General features: G+C 39.0%; 1 protein-coding gene across 1 annotated transcript in view; it reads right to left on the minus strand.

The window, feature by feature from the left end:
* The window catches only part of DGKG (diacylglycerol kinase gamma), a 184104-nt gene that overhangs the window by 143859 nt on the left and 21139 nt on the right, over positions 1-19106 (minus strand). The window contains exon 2 of the mRNA XM_090275145.1: positions 411-546. The gene's annotated coding sequence lies outside the window, so the exon portion shown is untranslated. The remainder of the gene's footprint in view (positions 1-410; positions 547-19106) is intronic.

Below are 19106 nucleotides of genomic sequence, written 5' to 3' on the forward strand. Positions count from 1 at the left end.
GTGAAGATGTAAGCCATCTTTTCTTATTAAAAAAAAACCAAAATCTAATTTCTTTTGCTGAAAGATTTTAGGATGTAATGGTTCTCAAGGGAAGGATACTTCCTCAGGGAAGTCTGAGGAGGACAGAGAGACTGGACCAGCAGGACTCCAGACGAGTGTCTGACTGGAGTGGGGATGGGTGGCCTGTGTAAGGAGGTGGCCACACTTTCAAACTCTGGGAAATTTTAAATGTCTGCTATGGAAGGTGGTAGTAGAGACAACCAAGGGCATCCTCAAGGCATGAAAATGCCTCAAGCTATTGTGTACCCCATGTGTAAGCACAGGGATTAAGTAGCTTATGTGGGGTGATTTGAAAGGTGAGCCATTCTCTCCTCCACTGACTTCTAAATTCCGCCATTAGAGCTGCTTACCTTCCTCTGATGAGTCACTCTGGAAATTCAAATAGCCCCCAGGGCTGGCTAACATCCTAGTGACTGAAGCAGTTCTCTTTCCTCTCAGAACCACCAGGAAAGTGATCAAAGGGCGTGGGCACCAGTGTGGAAGGCCCTGAAGGAGGAATGGGGGACAGATTCGAACAAACACCTAACACTTTTTTTTCTTTGAGCGCCCTCTAGCTCCATGGCTCCTACCATCAGTCATTAAATCAGTTTAGTGGGCTGTGAGATTAATGTGGTGGGCCAAGACCAGCACTTAATAACATGAACTAGATGAGGAGAGAATGGGATGGAATGAAGTGGAGTTGACAATGAGTTTATCTCCTTTCAGTTATATACACATGTGTATACTAATCATAATGTAAAATATATTTCTTATTCTGGGTTGAGGTTTTAAAAATGTTGGAAAGACATCAACCTAAGAAGAGGACAAATTAAAGACCAATGTTACCGAAGAAAAAGCCCAGGTTCAATAAGCCAGGACCCATCATGGAGAGTCAGACTTTAAGGCAAGTCTGGGGAGCCTGGAGCATATGAGGAATGGGGAAGGGGCTAGAGACTGAGTTGTACAGCTTTCTGGAGGAGTGGACCTGCAAGGCTAAACTGGAGCTGAGGGAGGGTGTTGGAGGGAGACTTAAGCTCTATAAAGAAGGCCCTCCTCTGATCAGAGCACTCCAACAGCAGGTGGGAATGCCTGACAAGGGAGTGAGATGCCTGCATCTCTCGGAGCACCCAAGTTCTAGTTTCTCTCCTGAATCCACTGGCCAACTGGATTCTGCCCCTCAGCACCTGCTCTTGCCCAAATCCCCAGCGACCTAATTGCCAAATTCAACAGGTACCTTGCAGGCCTTCCTTGCTTCATTTGCTTTCTCTGCAGACCTTGCCATGGCAGAAAACAACCCTCTTGAGCCTCTTTTATCTTTCTGAGTGTTCCTCCTCAGTCTCTTTCTGCCTCTTCTTTTTTCATCATCAAATATTCGTGTTTCCAGAATACCATCCTGAACCCTCTTCTCACTCCACATCTCTTCCCTGAAAGCGCTCATCCTTCTCCACAGATTCAGTGACCCCCAGGCATCTGCTCCGGTCCTGCATTTTTTTCTTACTCTGATCTGAATATCCAACTGTCACAGTGACTCCTTGTATGTCCCAAACTGCTCAAAATTGGCACTTTCCCAGGCCCCTCAACCTGCTTCTCATCCACATTCAGGTTGTGCCCTGAGAGGAGCCAGTACTTAGCCTGAGCACCTCCCCCTTTCTTTCCTGCCAAATCCGGGCACCAGTCCCTGAGTGTGACTGTCCACTGCGTGTTCCCTCCTCTCCATCACACCAGCCGGTTCATTAACTCAGACCCTCATCTTCTGTTGTCTGGTCTTTGACAACAGCCTCCTGCTGGCCTCCTTGCCTTGAGTATTGCTTTCTTCCCCTTGGTTGGCTCTAAATTGCCAATCAGATCATAATTCTCTCAGTGATAAAACTCTTCAGTGGTTTCTATTGCCTATAGAATAAAATGTAATCTTCTTTTCATGATACACAAAGCTCTTTATGATCTGCCCTCTGATTGTTCTTTCAGTCCAAAATTGAGGAGTGACCTTTAAAAACATTTTCCATCATACTATGGAATTAAACATTACAAGAGGTATTACCACTGCTGTTGAACAATTATTTTACACCATGCTCTAGTCCTTATGACAACCATGTAAAGTAGCACTGCCTTCCCTATTTTTAAATGAGACAAATGAAGCAAACCATTCAGTGGATATGGTTAGGAGAAAGGAACCCCCCAATGCTTTTGTATAAGAAAGCCTCTCTGGTATATCATTCTGCATACTTTCAGAAGCACAGAACTCTAAAGGGGCCCAGAGACACACTACATGATAGAACACCATGGAAATCAAAATCAGAATGCGGGAGATCTGAATTCTGTCTATGTTTATAGCTGTTTAACTTTAGACAATATTTTTGTTTCTTAAACTTTGGTTTCTTTAGCTCAAAAATGAAAATACTAATAAAAATTTCACTGAGTTAGTGTTAAAGTTAATATATGCAAAAAACTCTACCCCCAAACCCCACCTGCACAATGCCTATCACACAGTGGGCCATCAATAAATAAAGATTGTTATTACCCTATTGCAAATATAACACAGCAATATGACTTAAACAACCAGCTGACAGCAGTTGGGTACAAATCTTTGTGTGCCAAAGATTTCTGAACTTGATCTGATCTTGCTCCAGGTTGTAATTTTGTGATTACTCATCAAACTTTTATCTACTAGTGTAGCATACACTGATGATGCTTGCCAGGATTAATTATTATGATAGTGAATTTCTAATTCCATTGTTCCTTCAATATTTATTAGTTGGGATTCTATTGTTAGGAAGAATTTTCTCTTCTCCTTTATTTCTTTATATCAATTAAAAAACACTCTAATTTATAGTATAAATACTATATATAGTATAAATAAATATGTAAAATATAAACATAATATATAAAATATAAACATTTATATATAACTGTACCTTATATTTAGATCACATATATTTACTTATATTAATGGATTCTTATTTTATTCAGTGAGTTATAATTCATTACTATCATTATTTGTTTTGATTCTTGAATTGTCCCCAGATTTGGTCAGTGAAAGCTCATTTGAAGTGGTTCTTTGTTCTTTAGACATAGTTTCATCATTCTTTGAGCATATTTTTATTTTCTGTGACTACAAAATGTTTCAGGTTTATCTTGTCTTTCCTCAGTCCTGGTCCTGAAATAAGTCATTTCCAAAGCCCCGATTCCTTTTAGTGGAGAATGGAATTTGAAACCACAGTGGGGACACTAGTGCTCATTGCTGCTGGGGTGTCATTGCTTCTAGGTCTTGTCAGGAACAGAGTTAGGAAATATATGCATGTATGCATACACACACACATCGTACCTCTGGCTATCACCTATCTATCATCTACCTACCTATACATCTATGCTAAAAACCCCAAGTTCATACTCATACTTCCAAGTACAGTCCAACACTACTATGCCAATTATAGCCTTCCTCTTGTTCCATATTTTTAAACTCCTTCTAAAAAAAAAAACAAAAAAAACCCCTTTTTTTCCATTATCACTCCTGAGATACACAGAATGTGTTTCAGAACTGTAGCCACTTCCCTGTGAAAAACAAAATGGAGTAGAAGATTTCTTTACAGTTCTTTTGTCTTTAGCCAACAGCCTATTCTCAAAATACTGGTTTCTAAAGTTATTTAGGTTACTTCTTTTCCACTCCCATGTATTTCTGTTGGCCTTTCACTTTAGGTTTTTTTCTTTTTCTTTATTCCCATTGATTCTTTTTTAGTTTGGTTCCAAAAGTCAGAACTTCATAAACAGTTATTCTCAGAGAAGCATTCCGCGCCCCCCCCCCCCCCGCCCCCATTCCTTTCACTCTGTTTCCATCCCCTTCCTTTGTATCTTATTCCTCCTCACCCCTTAGGGTTTCTAGTTTAGCCTTTTTGTGTTTATTTTTGCATCAGTGAGCAGATTCATTGATATTTTATTTCCCCTTCTTTCTTACACAAAAAGTGTCTTTCACACATTGTTTTTTTCACCTAACAATGTATCCTGTGAAACACTCTGTAACTAATCATAGATATCTGCCTCATTTAGAACCAAATTTGACTCCAATACTTATCTGCTTAAATCCTTCAGAGGCCTCTCTTAGCCTTCAGGATAAAGAGCAAGCTCTTTTACCAGTTCCAGAAGATTCTTTATGTATGGTACAGCTTACTCCCCCATCCTTACCCCAGTTACTTCCTGCCCACATGATTTCAGCCAAATCAACCTACTGTCTACTCTTAGCATGTGGCAATGTTCTTGGCATGTGGTAGGACCTTGTAAACATTAGTTAATAGACTGACAAACACACCATGCCTTTAATCTATCTGGAATGCCCTTCACCCCTGCCTTCCTATAACAAACCACTACTCATATATCTGGTTCCGCTTCTTTTCTATAACTTTTTGAACTCTTTGAGAACACTAAGCTGTTCTCTCAGTTGCATTCCCATAGATCCTCTGTACTTCTTTATTATGGTAACTGACAGTTCTGTGTTAGAGACAGATACCCCTCAAATATTGGGTTGGCCAAAAATTTCATTTTTCCCCCCATAAGATGGCTCTAGAAGTGCTTAGTTGTCTTTACCTCCACTCAAAACAATTTTATTAGATTCTATGGTGACAGCTGTCATATCAGCATGCATTTTTTAAAAGAACTACAAAAATTTGTGGATTTTTATGCAGCCATTTTAGTATTGAAGATGGAATAAGCAACATCTTCAGCATATAATGCTTTATTATTTCAAGAAAAGCAAAAATGCAACTGAAACACACACACACAGAAAAGATTTGTGCAGTGTATGGAGAAGGTTCTTTAACCAATTGAATGTGTCAAAAGTGGTTTGTGAAGTTTGGTGCTGGAGACTTCTAGCTGGACTTGTTGAAGTTGATAGCGATCAAGTCAAGACATTAACTCAGAAAAATCTATACTATGAGTGGGATATCAGACATACTAAAAATATCCAAATCAATAGTTATTGGTGAAAATGAGAAATGTATCTTTTATATTATGGAAAAAAACTAAACATGCTTTTTTGCCTACCCAATAATTAATGCCCAAGTAGCAAGAGTAGTAGGAGAGATACGTGCAGGGAAGTGTGGGCCATCTAATGTGTCTGGAGCAGGCACCGGGGAGTGGGAAAAAGATTCCTGAAGGAACTAAGGAGGGGTAAGAAGATAAAAAGTTTTATGTTGCAATAACTGAACAAATGTTCATGTTATTATCACTTTTGTTCCACTGTAGCTCAGTCTTGGCTTCTTGGTGAATGGAGCTGCACCATTCTTTATTTCTAGCAAAAAAAGTTAGAGGCTTGAAATGCTGCCTGACTCTGTAAATGGTACCTGCTGACCATGCTCTCACACAACAGTCCCCTCTGGTTCTCAGGTCTTTGATAGAGATGACAGCTACTGTACAAGAGGGCTTGCTCCTACCGACATCACCAGCATTACCCTTTCAGCAGCCTGCCCTATCGTTCCTGCCTTAGACGCTCTTGACAGAATGAACAGTCTTCTTATTACCACCCTGAACATCTTTCCTGACAGAAAAAAATGTAATAGGGTTTTCTAAATAACACTCAGATTAGATATTGTCAGGCTTGGATGGAAGAAGAGTGTTTTCTGTCCCTGCAGCTATTCCACTCTCAGCAATAGCTCCAGCTCCCTGGGCCTCAGCTTCCTTGTCTATAAAATGAGAGGGTGGGAATAATGGTTTCTGGCTTATTTTCTAGCTCTGCAATTTAATATCACTAGATCAAACTCTATTTGTTCTGAACAGATGTCAGCATGGAAATCTCAAGCCAGGAGGAAGATGGCAAATTCAATGGGTATTGAATTGCACCCCAGGTCTCTATTCATTTGAATGAATCAGCCACAGCCAATTATCCAGGAACAAACACCTCTTCATCGCCTCTTTGCACTCATAAAAACATTAATTCATGAATATGGCATCAGATTGGGGGAGTTTATTTGTATGCATCCAATGATTTATAACAAAACCATAATGAACATATTTTTAAAAGATAAGAATGACTAAAAGCTAGAGAGATAAAAACCCCAACTCTTCGCAGACTTGTGAGGAGTCACATCTTGATAACTGCCTCATCTCTGGGCTTTTGCTCCTACTGATCTTTCTTCAACTCTGTCACTCTTATGCAGCCTTTGGATTCAGTTCAAGTATCCCCTACTGTAAGAAGCTCCCTTTAATAACCCAGACTAGATGAGTGTATCTTTTCTGCTCTCCAATAGCTCCTTAATCTTTTCTCCATGATGGTACTGACTACAATATCCCTATGAGACTCTGAGCTCCTTCAGAGTGAAAATAGAGCCCACTTTGTAGTTCTAGCTGCTACAACATTTCTAAGGGTTCCTTTCCTGACCACTAAAAAGGTGCTTCTAAAAACCGTTTAGACTGAGACCATTTGTGTGGAGCAGAAGATTCTACCACACCTGTTTGCATGTCCCAGTAGAACTGCATGATAAAAAAGAATTGGAGAGGAACAAAAGACACAAGTTGGCATAAAATTATTGATAATGTTATTTATGAGTCATTTATTTTATAATTAAAAATATGAACCAGTGCACACATTTTATTAAGATAATAACTATATTAACTATAAACTATAACTGATAAACTTATATATTTACTTTATTATGCTTAACCTTATAATATGTTGGGATTTACATAAATTGCTTGAATTCATCAATGAATTGACACTGTTGTGGCAGGGTTACATTGGTCCCCCAGAAACCACGCCCCCTGATACTCATGCCCTTTTTAGTCCATCTCCTTGAGTCTGGTCCATGCCTGTGACTTGCTTTAATGAACAAAATGCACTAGAAGTGATGCTGTGCCATCCCTGAGGAGGCCTGGCAGCTTCCACTTTTGTGTCCTTGGGAGCACTGAACGGCCATGGAGAACCTCAGCCACCTTGCTGCAGAGATGACAGAGAGGCCATATGGACAGAGGGAGGCTTACCACTACATGGAGGAGAACTGGGCAACCCAGCTGATGATGAGACCTGAAGCTCGCTGCGTAAGTTCTCAGTCAGGCCATTGCAGCCAGCTCTCAGTCATTTAAGCCATCCCAGCTGTGGGGCTGGATTTGGAAGACAAGGATCCCTTTGGGATTTTACAGGCTTAGTAGACATGATAGGGAAGAGAGATAGCTGTCCCTGCTGAGCCACACCTGAGTCCTGATGTACAGAGCCATGCAAAATAATAAACTAATTGTGGAGCCACTAAGTTTTGGGGCAGTTTGGTATGCAGTCGTAAGTAACCAAAGCAACTACATAAGCACTTCTGAGGGAAGATTACATATATATCTGTTTAGCAAGAGGATATGCTTGACTCATGCTTGAACTTGTTCATGTTTTAAAACCTAGTAATTGGAAAATTAGAGGCCTAAATACCTTTGATGCAATTATGTAACATTTACATATTGTTGGGTTAACCAAATATCCTCCACAAACTAATATGATAATGGTGAAGTTAAATGAACTATAATTTCTAATTAAAAAGCAAGAAGAGCAATGTCTGAACACCACAACCAACTCAAAACAAGTCTGACATTGCAATGGTAACAATGTGACTTCCCCCAGGTCACAGGATTCTAATCATCTGGCCAAATGAAGAGACAGTAGCTGCTGAGCATTTAGAGGCAGCCTGACTTCACAGATAACCAAATTAGAGCCCCCAGGATACTTAGTAATGAGTTAATTTAAGTTTATGAATAGCAAATATGAGTAATCCATAATACCTCATTTAGTAAATCACCAGCATATCATCCTTATATAAACATAAAAATAGAAGTCTTGGAATTACGTGCTACCCATAGGAATTCAGAGATGACTTGCATTTGAGGACTTTGCATCTTATTAGTGGTCTCAGATTGAACATGAGAATCCTTGCTCTCAGAGAGTTGCAAAAACGTTAAGTTGAACATAACTGCCCAGGTGTGTGTGGGGTGGGGTGGGGGGTGGGGGCAGTGGTACCAGGCTCCTAGGAGAAGCTAAGATGTGCTACCTGAGGGCGCTACCTTAGGTACAGGCAGGCAGTGTCAGGCTGAGGAGTGTCTACAGCCCAGGGCATCACAGCTTAAGTGTGGGTCATTCATTCATTTACTTATTCACCTGTGCAGCAAATCATTATATTGTAGTCAGTCAGAGCAGCAACCTCCATTTATAGACTATAACACATTTGGTGCGCTTTGCACACTTCATATGCAATAGTCACCAACCCTGTGAGGAAGGTATTTTTTATGCCCACTTTACAGCTATAAAATTAGTAAGAGACAGAACTGGTATTTGAACCCAATTTTGTTTAGTTCCAAAGCCCATGATCTTTCCTGTCATTGTACCACCTCTGGATGTATAAGCATTGAGTACATAAGGACCAGAACCTGTGCTAAGCGCTGATACCATCCATAAGCCAATTATTGAAAGCCTTATCCTAGAACTTGAAGATAAATTGGAGGCCAGAGGACAAACCATGGCATGCTGCTGGAAAGCCAATACTATTTGAGGAAAAAACTCTACATTATATAAAACATAAACACTAAATGGAATAGAATGCAAAATATGCAGGAAGTGTGAGGTAAAACATGAGACATTAAAAAAAGAAACCCTGCTCTTACCCTGGGGCCACCTCTCACTGTTCTCAAAGTGTGGGAGACTGTTCACTTGGCTTTGCCACTAGGGGTGTTACAGTGGAGATGCTAAAGGAGTAGAGTTGTAAATTGCAACACTATGATCTGATCCTGGACTCCACAACTGAGGGACCAATGCCGGGAGAGGATTGTGAAAGGAGATTTCCTTCACAAAATTACTACCAGGGGAAAATGACTCATCTCCAACGTCAGGGAGCCTTCTGCCCAAAGCATCAAGAATTCAAATTCTACCACTTACAATAATGAGACATTAAACAAGTTGTTTTTCATTTCTAAATGGGGATAATGATAATAATAATACATATTTACAGGCCTGTTATGAGAATTACTTGTATAATGTTTATGAGAGTTATAGCAAGTAAAATTTCCTGTCAGTGGTTCCTAAAGTGTGGTCCTCTCACACCAGCAGTGCTGGCATCGCTGAAATGTAAGAAAAGCAAATTCTTGGAACTCATCCCAGACCTATAGAAATTCAGGGTGGCCCAGCAATCTGTTTTAAAGAGCCATGGAGATTCTGATGCAGGCTAGTGTTTCGTAAACACTGCTTTATATTGATGTAATGGACATGATGAAGAAGAGAAGCTTGAAATACCTGAAATGATTCCTTCTTAAGGCAGACAGATTCTGGATTTCTCAAATCATTTCTACTTTCCTGAGGCAATAAAACATTACCACAAGGCCAGGGGCCCATGATTGCCTGTCATCCTGCCAAACTCCTAAAATTCTCATGTTATGGCATACTCCCTACAGAATTTTCCTTTCTTTACAATCTCAGTCTATGTTTTACACTCTTCCCAAGACATTTTGTGTCAAATATATAATTTCAAGGGGACACAGAACAAATAACAGGAGTTTCCTACCATAAATGAAGGGACAAAAACAAACAGAAAAATTTGAGATGGTGAGGAAATGGACAGCTCTCTTCTTGCCAAAGCTCATTCCTGTGTCAGAAACAACTTTCTAAGAAGAGACACTACAAGGCATGGTGTGGGGCACAGGCAGGTCTGGAAAAGACAGCTCTGGAAATGTACCAGGTATTGTGGTGACAGTGGTGTGGTGTTAACAATAACCACAACAAAATCACACCAAATGGACAATGGTCAAGTTTGAAACAGTGGGTGAAACCACGTTCAAGTTGGTAAGTTCCTGTGGACCAGCAGGAACTTGTGGTGAGCTGACCCATGAGCCTTCTCTGCTTCATTCTCCTTTTCCTCCTTCTCTGGCATCCTCTGATCTCCCATTTTCTAATTCTCCTTACTTTTTCCTTCTTCCACTTGATGCTGCCCATAATAACATAAAAAAGTAGCCACCATTTATTGAGAATTTGCTACTGCTTCTTTATTAATATTATCCTCAGAATAATCTTTCAAGGTAGGTATTATGCCAACATACCTAGGATCAGACCCTTTGCAGCAGCTGAACTGTCTTTCAAACCCATGCCTGCCTGGATGCAAAGCCCATACTCCCTCCAGTGTTTCTTCTGGTTTTCAGACCTGGGAAGGATTGTAAACTGCCTGAGGATTCACTTTATGGTTCATTCTGGGGAGCCCAGGATTTAGTTTGTGGAAGGCTCTGGGCAGTCAGTCATGTGCCTCTTCCTCCACCAACTTCATAGAATCAACAATGTCCTAATGGGCCATCAGCACAACAATAATTCAGCACCATGGACAACAGCACCCAGGGGCACTTAATTCTGACCCTAGACAATATGTCCCTGGATGACCCCCCAACTCCCATCCCAGAGGTGTCTAGGGCCCAACTTGAAAAATGCCTCATTAACAATAGCCAGCATTTACAATATGCTAGACTGTCCTAAGCCAATTTACATGAATTATCTGGTTGGCTACTCAAAATAGCCCTATGAAGTAGATACAAATATTATGTCCATTTAAAGATGAGTAAACTGAAGCACAGAGTAACTTGCCCCAGGTTGTGTGGCTATTAACCGTTGGATTTAGGATTCACATCCAGATAATCTGACTTTGGAGGTGACTTGACCATAATGCCATGTGAAACAAAGGAACAGGGGCACTGTAATCACATGGCAGTACTTGGAATAAGACAGTCATCAAAAAGTTTATAATAATCAGTCATAATTTTTAAATAATATGATCTGACTAAAGCACAAAATATCTAAACTATTTCATAGAGGCTCATCAATTCCAGTTTCAGAGACACCACAGTTTGATGAGGTTTTGGTAAACAGATAAGAAAGATATATTCATTTCCTGAGCAAATTGGGGAATGTGGAGTAGTGTGGACTGGAACCCATGAATCTAATCCTGGTAAATATTAATATTTAGTAGGTAAGTAACTTTGAAAAAGTCACTTTCACTCTTTCTGACTTGATAAGTGCAGAATTGGAAAAAGTAATATTTAAGGTTCCTTCTAAGAGTAATACCATTTCCTTTTGGAAATGTTAGACCTCAACTCTTGCCATATTGGAGTTGGTGCCATCATTTGAGGCTGGGAAATTTCATTTGTTTTTATACTCATCTGAATCATACAGCATTGGATAGAAACAATGGTAAGATATTGCTACCTTCCTAAACTGTTAACAATATAGGTAATATCCTTATTGATTAGAAAGCACAAAAACAGACACTCCAACACTGCTGATGTGGAATTAGCCAAAATAGCACTATCAATAGCCTCAAAACGTACATTTCCATGTAATTTTAATTCTATAAGTTTATCTTAAGAAAGTAACTGGATAATAATAACAGCACTACTTCTGTGACTACTATTACTGTTCTACAAGATTTCAACTCCAGGGATATTTGTAGCAGCATTGTGTATCATAGCAAAAATCCAAATGTCTCACAATATAAGACTGTTAAATACATTTTGGTATGTGCATCTAATTAAATACTCTGAAGTTACTGAAAGTCAGTAAAAAAAAAATTGAATCCATGGGAGAAATGCCTTATACAGATTTGACAGCAACAACCACAAGTTAATTAAAATGTTAAACTATAAGTAAGTATAGTCGTTGAACTGTGCCAACCAGATCCTTCTGGAAACAAGGATTTATTCCCCCAGCTGCTTGGGAGTGCTGCTGGCAGACAGCTCTCTGTTGTCAACCCTTTTCAGGAATTGCCTTAGTTGGAAAGAGCTGACTTGCCGAAGGTCATGCCCCCTTCCTGGGCAACCCACATCCAATTACTGAATGATTCAGAAAGGAGAGGTGTAAAGGCCTGGACCCCACCTGGGAATGACTCAGCAGGACCATCCGAGTCCAGCTTCCTTTGTCAAACCCTGTTCTGTCCCTTCACTTCCACAAGTGGTGATCCCAAGAGTACTTTAAAACTAGTAACAGTCCTGCACTGCAGTTTCCACCTCAGAATCTGCTTCCCAGAAAATCTGATCTGTAACAATATAAAAACTAAAAAACGCCACATATTCTCAAGTAACTTCTTGTTTAAAAAGAAAATAAAAAATTAAGAAAGCATTGCATTTCATTCTAGTAAATGTGCAGTTTGGTTATAGCGATGCCTAAAGAATACTTTTAGCTTTAAATAAATTTCTTAGAAAACAGGAAAGACTTAAAAAAAAAAAAAAAGCCAAGCCTTCAACTCAAGAAGCTAGAATAAAGAAGCAATCTAAATAAAGCTGAGGAGGGCAGTACTAAAGACAAAGCCAGAAAGTAATGAGCTATCACACAAAACAGAACATGTGAACAGTTAGTAAATAAAACCAAAAGCTCTTCTTGTTGTTGTTGCAAAAATAATAAAATAGGCAATTCATAGAGGAAAGGAGGGAGGGAGGAAGGGAGGGAAGGAGGAAGGGGGAGAGAGTGGGAGAGAGAGATATAAAGAGAGAGAAGGATGAGGAGGAGGAGAAAGAGGAAGAGAAGGAAGAGGAGAAGGAGCAGGAGCAGAAGAACAGGAGGAGGAGAACCAGAAATATTAGAAATAAAAGGGAACATAACTATAAATGCAAGAGGTTTTATCAAATTATGAGAGAATAGGATATTTAAGTTTACAGTACTACATTTGAAAGTCTAGATGAAATGGAATGCTTTTGAGAAAATATAAATGATCAAAAGTGATTCAACAATCTAGTTATTTCACTTCTGGGTATTTATCTAAAGAAAATGAAACCACTAATTTGAAAAGATAAATGCCTCCCTATGTTCATTGCAGCAGTGTTAGAAATAGCCAAGATATGGAAGCTACAAGGTGTCCACCAACAGAGGAATGGATAAAGAAAACATGAGCCATGACTGGCTAGCTCAGTTGGTTAGAGTGTGATCCCGATACACCAAGGTTGTTTGTTCAATCCCTGGTCAGGGCACATACAAGAAACAACCAAAGAATGCATAAATAAGTGGAAAAACAAAGCAATCTCTCTCTCTCTCAAATAAATAAATAAGTAAATAAAATTTAAAACCTGAATTTTTTTAAGAAAAGAAGATGTGATATATATATACACAATGAAATATTACTTAGCAATAAAAAAGAATGTAATCTTGCCATTTGCAACATCATGATTGGACTTAGAGGGTACAGTATTTCCTCACTTATCACGGGTATTACGTTCTAGGCCCCTCCATGAAGTAGGAACCTTACACTTATTCTACATTCTTAAACCTATGTAATTTTAACAACATACGTATACAGTACCGCAAAATCCCACGAAATAGTGAAAAATCCGCGATAAATAATTAAGTATAATACTGTAAAAAATCCCGTGATACAGTGAGGCCATGATAAGTGAACCGTGATATAGAGAGGGACTACTTATATTATCCCAAGTGAAATCAGTCAGACAGAGAAAGACAAAACTATAATTTAACTTATGTGTGGAATCTAAAACAACCAAGCAAACAAACAAAATAAAACAGAAACAGACTCATTGATACAGAGAACAAACTGATAATTACTAAAGGGGAGGGGATGGGTGAAAACTGTGAAGTGGAATAAGAGATACAAACTTCCAGTTATAAAATAAATAAGTCACACATATGCAATGTACAGCACAGGGAATTTAGTCAATAGTATTGTAATAATTTTGTATGATGACACATGGTTACTACCTTATTATGACCACACAAAAGGTATATAGATATTGAATCACTGATGTATGTCTGAAATTAATATAAAGTTCTATGTCAGCTACACTTTAATTTTTAAAGTGACTCAAGAAATAGAAAAGCCTGACTAGTCTCATAATAACCGATAAAATTGAATAAATATTCAAGTCTCCTTGTCTGACCTTCCTGGTTCAGACAGTATTATGGGAAAGTCATAAGAATCATCAAGGAACAGATAATTCTTCTCTTACATAAGTTGTTCCAGAGCACAGAAAAAGATGTTAAGTTACAGTTTATTTTATAAGGTCAGTATAACCCGGTTACAAAAGATGAACAGGGAGAGCACAAATAAGAACAAATTACAGACCAATCGCCTCACTAAATTAAGCAACCCCAACCCCCATAAAATAGCTCAATCCAATAAAGTATTAAAAGAACAATACAAAGAGTTTATTCCAGGAAAGCAAGGATGGGTCAAGATTACAAAACCTATCAATATAAAACACTTTTTTAACAGAATAAAAGAGAAATTCATATGACTATCTCAATATAGTCAGAAAAAAAATCTATAAAATTTCACATCAAAATATTATGGAAAAGCGCACACACACCTCAAGCACATTAGAAGGTAAAAGGAACATCCTTTACTTCATAACAGCTATTTACCAAAACTCCACAGCAACTTCATACTTAAGTGGCAAAGCCTTACTAGGAATGTAATGTACAACATGATGACTATAGTTAACGCTGCTATATGTTAAGAGAGTAGGCCCTGGCTGGTTTGGCTCAGTGGATTGAGCGTCGGCCTGCGAGCTAAGTGTCGCTGGTTCGATCTTCCAGTCAGGGCACATCAGAGAAGGAAAACTCTGACTCCAAAAAACCTCCGCTGCCTTGCGGCATACCTCTTCAGGGAAAAGGCTAAGGGAGTAAACCCCGACAGAAAATCCGGAGCCGGAGTCCCTAAGGCGGTTTGACGTTGTAGTCAACACCGGCAACTCCTGCGGCGCACCTGAAGCCAAGCTGTATTGACTCCGTCTCTCCCTTGGATCCTTCAGCTGCGAAGAGAGGGGGGGTCTGCTGCATGGGCAACAGCAGACCCTCCATATCACCCTGCCCAGGCTCTGTAGCTTCAGCTTCACTGGAGAGGACACTCCAGCGTTATCACAAGATGTCGATTCAACACGGGAGGAGACAGATACCATGTCACTCCCGAGTTGGACTGCACAGCCACTCTCGGCGGTGCAGATAGACTCTTGGGAAGCTACACCATCGTCTCTCGAGACGGACGGCTGCCGACGACGATGTTAAGAGAGTGGATCCTATGAGTTCTCATCATAAGGAAAAAACTTTTTTTTTTTCTTTTCTTTTTTTGGTATCTACATAAAATGATGGATGTTAACTAAACTTACTGCAGTAATCATTTCACAACATATGTAAGTGAAACCATTATGGGGTAAACCTTAGACTTATACAGTGCTATAGGTATGTCATATCTATATAAAACTGGAAAAAATAAAGCTAAAAATGGATTAAAAAAAGATACTCTGGGAAATAATACATAAATATATACTTATTTAGAAAATAAATGTCAAAATGTTAGAAGCATTACCATTAAAATCAAGGACAAAATAAGAATGTCTATTAAGACGTCTACTCTTTAGCAGTCTGCTAGAGGTCCTAGACAATCACATTAAACGAGACTAAGAAATAAGAGGTGAACATATTAGAATAGAAAAGATGAAACTGTTACTATTTTTAAATGATTTGATAGTGTACTTACAAAAACCAAAAGAATAAAATAACAAATCTATTATGAAATTTTAGCAAAGTCACTATATATGAAAACTATTAAAAATGAAATGCCTTCCTATATACAAGCAATATCCAAATAGAAAATAAAGCATAACAGAAAAAGATCTTTCAAAATTTTAATGAAAAGTGAAATGTACTCTTGAATAAGTCTAACAAGAAATGTGTAAGACCTTTATGGAGAAATCTATAAAAATTAAGTGAAGGATCTAAAGGAAAACCTGACTAAATGGATAAATATCTTAATCATGGAAAGGAAGGTTTAGGTTAGTTCTGGTACTTACTAGCTATGTGACCTCAGAATAATTAAAAAATCTTAATTAGGTTGAGCCCTAGTGTCCTCATTTGTAAAATGAGAATAATAGAATCTCCCTTATGTAGTTATTTTAATTATCAGAGCTTTCAGAAGAAATGGTATTTTTAAAAACTTAGAATATAATATTTTAATGGTGCAAATATGTGTATGTAACTGCAAAAAAAGAGAGAGATGTAAAGATGCATGCAACATAATAGTTACCTCCAAGGAACACATAGAGATTAGAAATGGAGATTCCATTATCTGTAGTGTTTTAAGTCTTTTAAAAAAGTTAACTTATTATTTACATAATTAAAAAATATTTTTAAAACTCCATATTTTCACCATCTTAGTCTGCTTCTTTCTCTTTTCTCTGGCACAGCCAAGTCAATCTCCTTAAAGCTTACCTATGTCGGTTAGAAATTGAGCCTTATAGCACATTGCTTGAAGGTAGATGGCTAAGCAGTTATTGTATGGAGATCAAATTTATGTGTATTACATATAAATGTAGTCCTGGCTGGTTTAGCTCAGTGGATTGAGCGTCGGCCTGCGAGCTAAGTGTCGCCGGTTCGATCTTCCAGTCAGGGTACATCAGAGAAGGAAAACTCTGACTCCAAAAAACCTCCGCTGCCTTGCGGCATACCTCTTCAGAGGAAAGGCTAAGGGAGTAAACCCCGACAGAAAATCCGGAGCCGGAGTCCCTAAGGCGGTTTGACGTTGTAGTCAACACCGGCAACTCCTGCGGCGCACCTGAACCCAAGCTGTATCGACTCCGTCTTTCCCTTGGACCCTTCAGCTGCGAAGAGAGGGGGGGTCTGCTGCATGGGCAACAGCAGACCCTCCATATTACCCTGCCCAGGCTCTGTAGCTTCAGCGTCATCGCAAGATGTCGATTCAACATGGGAGGAGACAGATACTATGTCACTCCCGAGTCGGACTGCACAGCCATTCTCGGCGGTGCAGATAGACTCTTAAGAAGCTACACCATCGTCTCTCGAGACGGACGGCTGCCGACGACATATAAATGTGTAGTATGTGTGGGCTTACATTATGAACAATGAGTATTATATGTATTTTTGTACTTTATGAGTATTACAAATGTATATGTGAATTTTAGCATTTGGAACTATGCATAAATATACACCATGGTTAAATAAAGGAATTACCTACACCTGAAGTTCTTATGCACTGGAATTGTTCTTCTGTACATCATAGTGGAATTTTCCTATCTTCTATTTATCCTATCTTTTCCTGGTTAAAATAATAATGTTCAAAATACAATTATGCTTATACATTTACCTACTTCTCAGTATGTGTAAAATACTCTAGTAGAAGGTAAGGAAATGCAGGGATGAATTAGGACTGATCTTGACCCTCAGTGAATTGACAGTTCAGTGGAGGAGGTACCACAGAGCACCCATAGCATCTGTACCACTAAGCTGTGAGAGCTAAGGCCTGAAGAGTTCAGCCAGGAGAGCTAGTGTGCAATGATGCTCATAGGGATGGCTGAGAAGAAAGGACAGAGGAGAGAAAAGACTCTGGTTTACAAAGTGTACTTGACATGCTTGCACTGAGGGAGCAATTACTGAAATCGAGACTTCAAGACTCCTATGTTGGGTCTAATTTAAAAGAGTTTCTTCATGCTATGAGATTATTTCTTACATTTTCAATTTCAGTAAAAAGTATAGCTAATGAATTCCTCAGTACTAATTAGGAGTGTGCCATTTCATCGCCCCCAAATCTTCCAAACTTATGAGCCTTATACATTCAGGGGTGTGTATGGGTGGGGAGTGGATGAGATATCAAGAGGTCTACACACCAGGGCCTGTGAGGTGAAAAGAGCTTCTCTTTGACTGCTCCTTTGTACGAATGGTTTCTGATGAGGAGAACAAAGTGCCAGCGCTATCCTACACTTGGAAGTCTGATCTGTCAGAAATCAGAAAAGAGTATAGCCCTGGAGTCCAACATATCTGGGTCTGCAACTTATCCATGACATTTCCTAGATTTGTGGTCTTAAGCACATTTCTTATTGTTACTTAATCTGTCTTAGGCCAAGTTTCCTCAGTTGGAAAATTGCAGTAGTGATATCACCTTACAGAGAAGGATGAGACATAATGAATATAGATTTCCTAGCAGTGCCTGAAACATAGGGTTCAATAGATGTTAATTGCATTTATTTCTTCCTTATCAAACACAGGTAAATGCACCTTTAGTGCCTCACATAATGGAGAAAGGGGCTCAAGGTGAGAGAAGGTATGAATTTAGGGATGAAAAATCTTAGACCTCAATTTAAGGAAGAGGATGGAAGGAAAAGATAATGCTTTTCAGAACCATTTATAAAAGATGAAATGGTGTGAATTTCACTTTCACCCCTAAAAAGTAATTAATGAATAAAGCAGAAAACTATGTCATGGGAGCTTTGTGGCAACTTCTGCTTCCAGGTGTTAGGAGTGGCTGGATGCATGAGCTAGATTAGGATACTGGAGGGTTTGGCAAATGAGCACAGAGTTAGTCATATGACTGAATGTGTTTAATAAATCATAGCCCAACTGGAGAGACTGACCTCCCTGAGTGAATCACTTTGAACTAGACAAAAACAGACAACAGAAACCAGCCCTCACAAAAGAAGAAAAAAATCATTTGATTTGATTGACTGACATTGTTTTGATCAGAGCACGAAATCACATGCTGAGTTTTGTTAGATCAGAAAGACATTCTGTTGTTGATGGAATCACATGCATTTATACAGTCCTCTAATCAGTCACTAGGTGTGACTTTTAACTATATCAATAGATCTACTCTCAAACTTAATCTTCCTCCCACCTCCATCCACCTTCAAAATGAAATGACATAGATTTTCCTCATTTTTTTCAATGCAAATGTCATTCTCCAGATTCAGTATGTTTGATAATTGGTATTATTTACCTCTGACCTCCTTTCACCTCCAAAATCTGCATATCAAATCAGAAACCAACCTACCAAGTTTTGTTTTATGTTATCTTTCAGCAATGAACTTGTGACAACACCTCCAGTTTCAGGGTAACAGCCTCTTAACTAGCCTCAGCATCTGCCTCTAGTCCTCATAACTTCCTCACTCCATTTCAGTCTGCTCTGCATAGAAGCACTTTACAAAGGCTGGTAGTTTCAATGATTCTCTTTCTCAAGGACCAACAGTTGCTTCTTATTGACTATCAGTTTGTGCCTAATTTCTTTTCCAGGCATTCAAGCTCCTTATCATCTCATCTGACGTAATCTCCCAGTAGTTTTGGCAAGACC

The sequence above is a fragment of the Furipterus horrens genome, unplaced genomic scaffold, assembly GCF_987537825.1.
Source record: "Furipterus horrens unplaced genomic scaffold, mFurHor1.1.pri manual_scaffold_1, whole genome shotgun sequence".
Classification (NCBI taxonomy): Eukaryota; Metazoa; Chordata; class Mammalia; order Chiroptera; family Furipteridae; genus Furipterus; species Furipterus horrens.